This window comes from Bombina bombina, chromosome 5 (genome assembly GCF_027579735.1).
Source record: "Bombina bombina isolate aBomBom1 chromosome 5, aBomBom1.pri, whole genome shotgun sequence".
Taxonomy (NCBI): domain Eukaryota; kingdom Metazoa; phylum Chordata; class Amphibia; order Anura; family Bombinatoridae; genus Bombina; species Bombina bombina.
The window spans coordinates 1,114,537,042-1,114,549,555 of NC_069503.1; the positions used below are offsets into that span (position 1 = coordinate 1,114,537,042).

Sequence of the window (12,514 nt, forward strand, 5' to 3'; positions counted from 1 at the left end):
ACGTATGGGATAGCAAATACCCAAGATGTGGCACTCCACGCAAGAGTCAGACAAAATAAAAACAGCCATGTCGCTGAAAAAAATAAATCCACAACCCAAATATAAGTTTATTCTAAAAAAAATCATAAGCAGAAGAATCAAACTGAAACAGCTGCCTGAAGAACTTTTCTACCAAAAACTGCTTCCGAAGAAGCAAACACATCATAATGGTAGAATTTAGTAAATGTATGCAAAGAAGATCAAGTTGCTACTTTGCAAATCTGATCAACTGAAGCTTCATTCTTAAAAGTCCAAGAAATGGAAACTGATCTAGTAGAATGGGCTGTAATTCTCTGAGGTGGGGCTTTACCCGACTCAAAATAAGCTTGATGAATCAAAAGCTTTAACCACGATGCCAAAGAAACGACAGAAGCCTTCTGACCTTTCCTGGAAACAAAAAAGATAAAAAATAGACTAGACTCCTGAGAACTTTAGTGGCTTCAATATAATATTTCAGAGCTCTCAACACATCCAAAGAATGTAAAGATCTCTCCAAAGAATTCTTAGAAATAGGACACAAAGAAGGGACAACAATTTCTCTATTAATGTTGTTAGAATTCACAACATTAGGTAATAATTTAAACAAAGTCCGCAAAACTGCCTTATCCTGATGAAAAATCAGAAAATGAGATTCACAAGAGAGAGTGGATAATTCAGAAACTCTTCTAGCAGAAGAGATGGCCAAAAGGAACAACACTTTCCAGGAAAGTAGTTTAATGTCCAAAGAAAGCATAGGTTCAAATGTAGGAGCCTGTAAAACCTTCAAAACCAAATTAAGACTCCAAGGAGGAGAGACTGATTTAATGACAGGCTTGATACAAACCAAAGCCTGTACAAAACAATGAATATCAGGAAGTTTAGCAATTTTCCTGTGGAATAAAACCGAGAGCGCAGAGATTTGTCCTTTCAAGGAACTTGCAGACAAACCTTTATCCAAACCATTCTGAAGGAACTGGAAAATTCTAGGAATTCTAAAAGAATGCCAAGATAATTTATGAGAAGAACACCATGAAATGTATGTCATCCAAACTCTATAATAAATCTTTCTAGAAACAGATTTACGAGCCTGCAACATAGTATTAATCACTGAGTAAGAGAAACCTATACAACTAAGCACTAAGCGTTCAATTTCCATACCTTGAAATTTACTGATTTGAGATCCTGATGGAAAAACGGACCTTGAGATAGAAGGTCTGGCCTTAATGGAAGTGGCCAAGGTTGGCAACTGGACATCGAACAAGATCTGCATACCAAAACCTGTGAGGCCATGCTGGAGCCACCAGTAGCACAAATGATTGCTCCATGATGATTTTGGAAGAAGATCTAGAGGTGGAAAAATATAAGCAGGTTGATAACACCAAGGAAGTGTCAACGCATCCACTGCTTCCGCCTAAGGATTCCTGGACCTGGAGAGGTACCTGGGAAGTTTTATGTGTAGATGAGAAGTCATCAGATCTATTTCTGGAAGCCCCCACATCTGAACAATTTGAGAAAACACATCTGGATGGAGAGACCATTCTTCTGGATGTAAAGTCTGACGACTGAGATAATCCGCTTCCCAATTGTCTATACCTGGGATATGAACCGCAGAAATTAGATAGGAGCTGGATTCTGCCCAAACAAGTATCCAAGATACTTCTTTAATAGCTTGAGGACTGTGAGTCCCAAAAAACATAATTTATGTTTACCTGATAAATTTATTTCTCTTGTAGTGTATTCAGTCCACGGATCATCAATTACTTATGGGATATATTCCCTTCCCAACAGGAAGTTGCAAGAGGATCACCCAAAGCAGAGCTGCTATATAGCTCCTCCCCTCACATGTCATATCCAGTCATTCGACCGAAACAAGACAAGAAAGGAGAAACCATAGGGAGCAGTGGTGACTGGAGTTTTAATTAAAATTTAGATCTGCCTTAAAAAAGACAGGGCGGGCCGTGGACTGAATACACTACAAGAGAAATAAATTTATCAGGTAAGCATAAATTATGTTTTCTCTTGTTAAGTGTATTCAGTCCACGGATCATCCATTACTTATGGGATACCAATACCAAAGCTAAAGCACACGGATGATGGGAGGGACAAGGCAGGAACTTAAACGGAAGGAACCACTGCCTGTAGAACCTTTCTCCCAAAAACAGCCTCCGAAGAAGCAAAAGTGTCAAATTTGTAAAATTTTGAAAAAGTGTGAAGCGAAGACCAAGTTGCAGCCTTGCAAATCTGTTCAACAGAGGCCTCATTCTTAAAGGCCCAGGTGGAAGCCACAGCTCTAGTGGAATGAGCTGTAATTCTTTCAGGGGGCTGCTGTCCAGCAGTCTCATAGGCTAAACGTATTATGCTACGAAGCCAAAAGGAGAGAGAGGTTGCCGAAGCTTTTTGACCTCTCATCTGTCCAGAGTACACGACAAACAGGGAAGAAGTTTGACGAAAATCTTTAGTTGCCTGTAAATAGAACTTCAGGGCACGGACTACGTCCAGATTATGCAAAAGTCGTTCCTTCTTTGAAGAAGGATTAGGACATAATGATGGAACAACAATCTCCTGATTGATATTCCTGTTAGAAACTACCTTAGGTAAAAACCCAGGTTTAGTACGCAGAACTACCTTGTCTGAATTAAAAATCAGATAAGGAGAATCACAATGTAAGGCAGATAACTCAGAGACTCTTCGAGCCGAGGGAACAGCCATCAAAAACAGAACTTTCCAAGATAAAAGCTTAATATCAATGGAATGAAGGGGTTCAAACGGAACCCCTTGAAGAACTTTAAGAACCAAGTTTAAGCTCCACGGAGGAGCAACAGTCTTAAACACAGGCTTAATCCTAGCCAAAGCCTGACAAAAAGCCTGGACGTCTGGAACTTCTGCCAGACGTTTGTGTAAAAGAATAGACAGAGCAGAAATCTGTCCCATTAACGAACTAGCAGATAAGCCCTTTTCTAAACCCTCTTGTAGAAAGGACAATATCCTAGGAATCCTAACCTTACTCCATGAGGAACTCTTGGATTCGCACCAATATAAATATTTATGCCATATCTTATGGTAAAATTTTCTGGTAACAGGCTTCCGTGCCTGTATTAAGGTATCAATAACTGACTCCGAGAAGCCACGCTTTGATAGGATCAAGCGTTCAATCTCCATGCAGTCAGCCTCAGAGAAATTAGATTTGGATGGTTGAAAGGACCTTGTATTAGAAGGTCCTGCCTCAGAGGCAGAGACCATGGTGGACAGGACGACATGTCCACTAGGTCTGCATACCAGCTCCTGCGTGGCCACGCAGGCGCTATCAGAATCACCGATGCTCTCTCCTGTTTGATCTTGGCAATCAGTCGAGGTAGCAGCGGAAATGGTGGAAACACATAAGCCATGTTGAAAACCCAAGGGGCTGCCAGAGAATCTATCAGCGCCGCTCCCGGGTCCCTGGACCTGGATCCGTAACAAGGAAGCTTGGCGTTCTGGCGAGACGCCATGAGATCCAGTTCTGGTTTGCCCCAACGATGAATCAGTTGAGCGAAGACCTCCGGATGAAGTTCCCACTCCCCCGGATGAAAAGTCTGGCGACTTAGAAAGTCCGCCTCCCAGTTCTCCACGCCTGGGATGTAGATCGCTGACGGATGGCAAGAGTGAAACTCTGCCCAGCGAATTATCTTTGAGACTTCCAACATCGCTAGGGAACTCCTGGTTCCCCCTTGATGGTTGATGTAAGCCACAGTCGTGATGTTGTCCGCCTGAAATCTGATGAACCTCAGTGTTGCTAACTGAGGCCAAGCTAGAAGAGAATTGAATATTGCTCTCAATTCCGGAATATTTATTGGGAGGAGTTTCTCCTCCTGAGTCCATAATCCCTGAGCCTTCAGGGAGTTCCAGACTGCGCCCCAACCTAGAAGGCTGGCATCTGTTGTTACAATCGTCCAATCTGGCCTGCGAAAGGTCATCCCCTTGGACAGATGGACCCGAGAAAGCCACCAGAGAAGAGAATCTCTGGTCTCCTGATCCAGATTTAGAAGAGGGGACAAATCTGAGTAATCCCCATTCCACTGACTTAGCATGCATAATTGCAGAGGTCTGAGATGCAGGCGCGCAAATGGTACTATGTCCATTGCCGCTACCATTAAGCCGATTACTTCCATGCACTGAGCTACTGACGGGTGTGGAATGGAATGAAGGACACGGCAAGCATTCAGAAGCTTTGATAACCTGGACTCCGTCAGGTAAATCTTCATCTCTATAGAATCTATAAGAGTCCCCAGGAAGGGAACTCTTGTGAGTGGTAATAGAGAACTCTTTTCCACGTTCACCTTCCACCCATGCGACCTCAGAAATGCCAGAACTATCTCTGTATGAGACTTGGCAATTTGAAAACTTGATGCCTGTATCAGAATGTCGTCTAGGTACGGAGCCACCGCTATGCCTCGCGGTCTTAGCACCGCTAGAAGTGAGCCCAGAACCTTTGTAAAAATTCTCGGGGCCGTAGCTAACCCGAAGGGAAGAGCTACAAACTGGTAATGCCTGTCTAGAAAGGCAAATCTTAGGTACCGATAATGATCTTTGTGAATCGGTATATGAAGGTAGGCATCCTTTAAGTCTACTGTGGTCATGTATTGACCCTCTTGGATCATGGGTAGGATGGTTCGAATAGTTTCCATTTTGAATGATGGAACTCTTAGGAATTTGTTTAAGATTTTTAGGTCCAAGATTGGTCTGAAGGTTCCCTCTTTCTTGGGAACCACAAACAGATTTGAGTAAAAACCTTGCCCTTGTTCCGTCCGCGGAACTGGGTGGATCACCCCCATTACTAAGAGGTCTTGTACACAGCGTAGAAATGCCTCTTTCTTTATTTGGTTTGCTGATAACCTTGAAAGATGAAATCTCCGTTGTGGAGGAGAAGCTTTGAGGTCCAGAAGATATCCCTGAGATATGATCTCCAACGCCCAGGGATCCTGGACATCTCTTGCCCAAGCCTGGGCGAAGAGAGAAAGTCTGCCCCCCACTAGATCCGTTTCCGGATAGGGGGCCCTCTCTTCATGCTGTCTTAGGGGCAGAAGTAGGTTTTCTGGCCTGCTTGCCCTTGTTCCAGGACTGGTTAGCTTTCCAGCCCTGTCTGTAACGAGCAACAGTTCCTTCCGGTTTTGGAGCGGAGGAAGTTGATGCTGCTCCTGCCTTGAAGTTACGAAAGGCACGAAAATTAGACTGTTTGGCCTTTGATTTGGCCCTGTCCTGAGGAAGAGTATGACCCTTACCTCCAGTAATGTCAGCAATAATTTCTTTCAAGCCGGGCCCTAATAAGGTCTGCCCCTTGAAAGGAATATTAAGCAATTTAGATTTAGAAGTCACGTCAGCTGACCAGGATTTAAGCCATAGCGCTCTGCGCGCCTGGATGGCGAATCCGGAGTTCTTAGCCGTTAGTTTGGTTAAATGTACAACGGCATCAGAAACAAATGCATTAGCTAGCTTAAGTGCTTTAAGCTTGTCCATAATCTCATCCAATGGAGCTGTGCGAATGGCCTCTTCCAGAGACTCAAACCAGAATGCCGCAGCAGCAGTGACAGGCGCAATGCATGCAAGGGGCTGTAAGATAAAACCTTGTTGAACAAACATTTTCTTAAGGTAACCTAATTTTTTATCCATTGGATCCGAAAAAGCACAACTATCCTCCACCGGGATAGTGGTACGTTTACTTTACGTTTTAAAGTAGAAACTGCTCCCTCCACCTTAGGGACCGTCTGCCATGAGTCTCATGTGGTGGCGTCTATTGGAAACATTTTCCTAAATACCGGAGGAGGGGAAAAGGGCACACCGGGTCTATCCCACTCCTTGCTAATAATCTCTGTAAGCCTTTTAGGTATAGGAAAAACATCAGTACACACCGGTACCGCATAGTATCTATCCAGCCTACATACTTTCTCTGGAATTACAACCGTGTTACAATCATTCAGAGCCGCTAATACCTCCCCTAGCAATACACGGAGGTTCTCAAGCTTAAATTTAAAATTAGAAATCTCTGAATCCGGTCTTCCTGGATCAGATCCGTCACCCACAGAATGAAGCTCTCCGTCCTCATGTTCTGCAAATTGTGACGCAGTATCGGACATGGCTCTCACATCATCAGCGCGCACTGTCCTTAACCCAGAGCTATCGCGCTTGCCTCTAAATTCTGGCAATTTAGATAATACCTCTGTCATAACAGCAGCCATGTCTTGCAAAGTGATTTGTATCGGCCTCTCTGATGTACTTGGCGCAACAATATCAAGCGCCTCCTGAGCGGGAGGCGAAGGTACTGACACGTGAGGAGAGTTAGTCGGCATAACTTCCCCCTCGTTGTCTGGTGATAATTTCTTTACAGATAAAGATTGACTTTTATTCAAAGTGACATCAATACACTTAGTACACATATTTCTATGGGGCTCCACATTGGCCTTCAAACATAGTGAACAAACAGATTCATCTGTGTCAGACATGTTTAAACAGACTAGTAATGAGACTAGCAAGCTTGGAAAAGCCTTTCAAATAAGTTTACAAGCAATATAAAAAACGCTACTGCGCCTTTAAGAAGCACAAAAAATTGTCACAGTTGAAATAACAATGAACCAAATCAGTTATAGCAACCAAATTTTCACAGTAAATGTATTAAGTTAGCAAAGCATTGCACCCACTAGCAAATGGATGATTAACCCCTTAATACACAAAACGGATAATCAATTTAACAATTAACGTTTTTATCACAGTCAAACACACTGTCACAGGTCTGCTGTGAGTGATTACCTCCCTCAAAATGAATTTTAAAGACCCCTGAGCTCTCTAGAGACGTCCTGGATCAAGGAGGAAGAAGCAGGAAGACTGTGACTGAATTTTAACTGCGCAAAAAGCGCTAAAATAGGCCCCTCCCACTCATATTACAACAGTGGGAAACCTCAGTTAACCGTTTCTATACAGAAATATACATCAGCCATGTGGAAAAAAATCATGCCCCAAAAGATTTATCACCAAAGTACCTCACAAAAACGAATAACATGCCAGTAAACGTTTTAAACATACATTTTAAAAGTTAGGTAGTGTTATTAATATGCCTGCTACCAGTCGCTTCTACTGCAGTTAAGGCTCATACATTACTTCAGTATTAACAGTATTTTCTTAGTCAAATTCCATTCCTTAGAAAATTACTTACTGCACATACATTCATCAGCCTGATACCAGTCGCTACTACTGCATTTAACGCTGTACTTACATTACATCGGTATCAGCAGTATTTTCTTAGTCAATTCCATTCCTTAGAAAAATATTCTACTGCACATACCTCATCTGCAGGGGACCCCGCATGCTATTCCCTTTCTGAAGTTACCCCACTCCTCAGAATGTGCGAGAACAGCCAGTGGATCTTAGTTACTTCTGCTAAGATCATAGAAAACGCAGGCAGATTCTTCTTCTAAATACTGCCTGAGAGAAAAAACAGCACACTCCGGTGCCATTTAAAATAACAAACTTTTGATTGAAGAAATAATTAAGTATAAAAACTCCACACTCCTCTCACACCTTCCTACTATATTGAGAGTTGCAAGAGAATGACTGGATATGACATGTGAGGGGAGGAGCTATATAGCAGTTCTGCTTTGGGTGATCCTCTTGCAACTTCCTGTTGGGAAGGGAATATATCCCATAAGTAATGGATGATCCGTGGACTGAATACACTTAACAAGAGAAACAGTCAATGTGTGTTGGCACCTGAGGGGACTGGTGACTTAGGCAAAAAAAAAAAAAACAGACAAGTACTGCTGTGAAATGTCTGAGGAGCTGAACAACGGTTAACAAATTGCCCCAACGCCGTATGTAGTTATGATATCAATCTCTCACCTCTCTTGGTCTTGAAAAGTCCAGTGTCACCCTGCCAGGCTATCAGGAAAGCAGAAGCCAACGACGACCCTCTGTGCGCAAACCAGGTGCACACGGAGCCTGTCCGGCACTTGACGCCCTCTTTGACCTCTCCGGTCTCCTCTGCGTGATTCCTCTCCAATGGCGTGTGACGTCACTGGACCCACTTCCGGTTCACGGAACCTCTTTCTCCCAGGTGATGTTATGTGATCCTCAGCAATTACCAGGACCAAGATCGGTAAGCTGTGATTGATGTGCAGATGAAATGCACTGGAACTGGTGCTACCTCGGTTCCACAAAATTGAAATAGATAAGTTCAAATGAGGTGCACAACAGCCAGTAGTGAATTCGAATTTTCTTTATTGCAAATAAAAATCTTTTTCCTTCCAGGGATACAGGAATCTCAAGCTTAGTAGTGAGTGGAGATAGCTTCACTCTAGGGACTGTCTGCTGACATGTTTCGGCAATGAAGCCGTAATCGTAGCTACAGGTGGTCTTACTCTGAATCCTATTTTGTACCCCTGAGCGACAATATTTTGGATCGAATTGATCCAAACATCTTTGAAAAATTTTAATCTGCCCCCTACCAGCTGAGCTGGAATGAGGGCCGCACCTTCATGCGGACTTGGGGGCTGGCTTTGATCTCTTAAATGGCTTGGATTTATTCCAATTTGAGGAAGGCTTCCAATTAGAAACAGATTCCTTTGGGGAAGGATTAGAATGTTCCTTATTATGTTGAAAGGAACAGAAACGGTTAGAAGCTTTAGATTTACCTTTAGGTTTTCTATCCTGAGGCAAAAAAACTCCTTTCCCCCCAGTGACAGTTGAAATTATTGAATCCAACTGAGAACCAAATAATTTATTACCTTGGAAAGAAAGAGAAAGCAATCTGGACTTAGAAGTCATATCAGCATTCCAAGATTTGAGCCACAAAGCTCTTCTAGCTAAAGACATATCTAACGTCAATTTTGATGATATCAAAAATGGCATCACAAATGAAATTATTAGCATGTTGAATCAACTTAACAATGCTAGACAAATCATGATCTGATAATTGTTGCGCTAAAGTTTCCAACCAAAAAGTTGAAGCAGCTGCAACATCAGCCAAAGAAATTGCAGACCTAAGAAGATGTCCTGAATATAAATAAGCCTTCCTTAGATAAGATTCAAGTTTCCTATCTAAAGGATCTTTTAAAAAAGTACTATCTTCCGTAAGAATAGTAGTACGTTTAGCAAGAGTAGAGATAGCCCCATCAATTTTCGGGATCTTTTCCCAAAACTCCAATCTAACTGCTGGCAAATGATACATTTTTTTAAACCTTGAAGAAGGAATAAAAGAAGTACCAGGCCTATTCCATTCTAAAAAAAACATATCAGAAATAGCATCAGGAACTGGAAAAACCTCTGGAATAACCACAGGAGGTTTATAAACAGAATTTAAACATTTATTAGTTTTAATATCAAGAGGACTAGTTTCCTCCATATCCAACGCAATCAACACTTTTTTTTAATAAAGAACGAATATACTCCATTTTAAATAAATAAGAGGATTTGTCAGTGTCAATATATGAGGCAGGATCTTCTGAATCAGATAGATCCTCATCAGTGAAGGATAAATCAGTATGTTGCCGGTCATTTGAAATTTCATCAACTCTATTAAAAGTTTTAAAAGACCTTTTATGTTTATTAGAAGGCGTGATGGCAGACAAAGCCTTCTGAATAGAATCAGAAATAAATTCTTTTAAATTTACAGGTATATCTTGTGCATTAGATGTTGAGGGAACAGCAACAGGTAATTAACTACTAATGATGGATACATTGTCTGCATGTAAAAGTTTATCATGACAACTATTACAAACCACAGCTGGAGGTATAATCTCCACAAGTTTACAACAAATGCACTTAGCTTTGGTAGAACTGTTATCAGGCAGCTGGGATCCAACAGTGAATTCTGAGACAGAATCAGATTGAGACATCTTGCAAATGTAAGAGAAAAACCAGCATATAAAGCAAAATTATCTATTTCCTTATATGGCAGTTTCAGGAATGGGAAAAAACAGCATATCCCTCTGACATAGAAAAAGGCAAGAGGCAAATAGAAATGGGGTCTAAAATAATGAAAATATTTAGCGCCAAGTATGACGCACAACAAACAGAAAAATATTTTTTGGCGCCAAAAAACATACGAAAACAACACTCGTGTCATAGATGACGCAACCTTGTGAAGGACTCAGCGTCAACTAAGACGCCGGAAATTACGAATTTGCGTCAACTAAACCGATCTTGCACCAAGAATGATGCAATAAACTTTGGCATTTTACACCCTCGCGAGCCTAATTCTGCCCGCAAATTTAAAAGACAGTCAATTTGCAAAAGAGACTATACCCCAAGTAAGAAATAATTTTTCATAAAAAAGCATTTCCCAGATATAAAACTGACAGTCTGCAAAAAGGAAATATACTGAAAACCTAAATCATGGCAAATCTATGTACAGTACATATATTTAGAACTTTATATAAATACAAACCATAGCTGAGAGTGTCTTAAGTAATGAAAACATACTTACCAAAAGACACCCATCCACATATAGCCGATAGCCAAACCAGTTCTGAAATCAGTAGAGGTAATGGAATATGAGAGTATATCGTCGATCTGAAAAGGGAGGTAGGAGATGAATCTATACGACCGATAACAGAGAACCTATGAAATAGATCTCCTGTGAGGAAAACCATTGCATTCAATAGGTGATACTCCCGTCACATCCCTCTGACATTCACTGTACTCAGAGGAATTGGGCTTCAAAAATGCTGAGAAGTGCATATCAACATAGAAATCTTAGCACAAACTTACTTCATCACCTCCATAGGAGGCAAAGTTTGTAAAACTGAATTGTGGGTGTGGTGAGGGGAGTATTTATAGACATTTTGAGGTTTGGGAAACTTTGCCCCTCCTGGTAGGATTGTATATCCCATATGTCACTAGCTCATGGACTCTTGCCAATTACATGAAAGAAAAACGCAATATATAAAAATAAATGTATAATAAGACAATACACACACACACACAACTGACTATTACAAACATTACCCAGTGTTCTCTCTTGGATCTTTTTTAGTAGGTGCACCACCCGCCTAAAATTTTAACCAATATTAACCAAAAATTTGCTATTATTAAAAAAACATAATTTATGCTTACCTGATAAATTTATTTCTCTTGTAGTGTATCCAGTCCACGGATCATCCATTACTTATGGGATATTAACTCCTCCCCAACAGGAAGTGCAAGAGGATTCACCCAGCAGAGCTGCTATATAGCTCCTCCCCTAACTGCCATTACCAGTCATTCGACCGAAAACATGCAGAGAAAGGAAAACCATAGGGTGCAGTGGTGACTGTAGTTTAATGGAAAAATTACCTGCCTTAAAGTGACAGGGCGGGCCGTGGACTGGATACACTACAAGAGAAATAAATTTATCAGGTAAGCATAAATTATGTTTTCTCTTGTTAAGTGTATCCAGTCCACGGATCATCCATTACTTATGGGATACCAATACCAAAGCTAAAGTACACGGATGACGGGAGGGACAGGCAGGCTCTTTATACGGAAGGAACCACTGCCTGAAGAACCTTTCTCCCAAAAACAGCCTCCGAAGAAGCAAAAGTGTCAAATTTGTAAAATTTGGAAAAAGTATGAAGAGAAGACCAAGTTGCAGCCTTGCAAATCTGTTCAACAGAAGCCTCATTCTTAAAGGCCCAAGTGGAAGCCACAGCTCTAGTAGAATGTGCTGTAATTCTTTCAGGAGGCTGCTGTCCAGCAGTCTCATAGGCTAACCGTATTATGCTACAAAGCCAAAAGGAGAGAGAGGTAGCCGAAGCTTTTTGACCTCTCCTCTGACCAGAATAAACGACAAACAGGGAAGACGTTTGTCGAAAATCCTTAGTTGCCTGTAGATAAAATTTCAGGGCACGGACTACATCTAGATTGTGTAGCAGACGTTCCTTTTTCGAAGAAGGATTAGGACACAAAGATGGAACCACAATCTCTTGATTGATATTCCTGTTAGTGACCACCTTAGGTAGGAACCCAGGTTTTGTACGCAGAACTACCTTGTCTGAATGAAAAATCAGATAAGGAGAATCACAATGTAAGGCAGATAACTCAGAGACTCTTCGAGCCGAGGAAATCGCCATTAAAAACAGAACTTTCCAAGATAACAACTTGATATCAATGGAATGAAGGGGTTCAAACGGAACCCCCTGTAAAACATTAAGAACTAAGTTCAAACTCCATGGTGGAGCAACAGTTTTAAACACAGGCTTGATCCTAGCTAAAGCCTGACAAAAAGCTTGAACGTCCGGAACTTCTGACAGACGTTTGTGTAAAAGAATGGACAGAGCTGAAATCTGTCCCTTTAAGGAACTAGCGGATAAACCCTTTTCTAAACCTTCTTGTAGAAAAGACAATATCCTCGGAATCCTAACCTTACTCCATGAGTAACTCTTGGATTCGCACCAATATAAGTATTTGCGCCATATCTTATGGTAAATCTTTCTGGTAACAGGCTTCCTAGCCTGTATTAAGGTATCAATAACTGACTCAGAAAAACCACGTT

General features: G+C 41.4%; 1 protein-coding gene across 3 annotated transcripts in view; it reads right to left on the reverse strand.

Annotated features, from left to right (window-relative positions):
• Positions 1 to 12,514, reverse strand: part of TSNARE1 (t-SNARE domain containing 1) — a 1,244,582-nt gene that overhangs the window by 395,795 nt on the left and 836,273 nt on the right. The gene's annotated exons all lie outside the window — the stretch shown is intronic.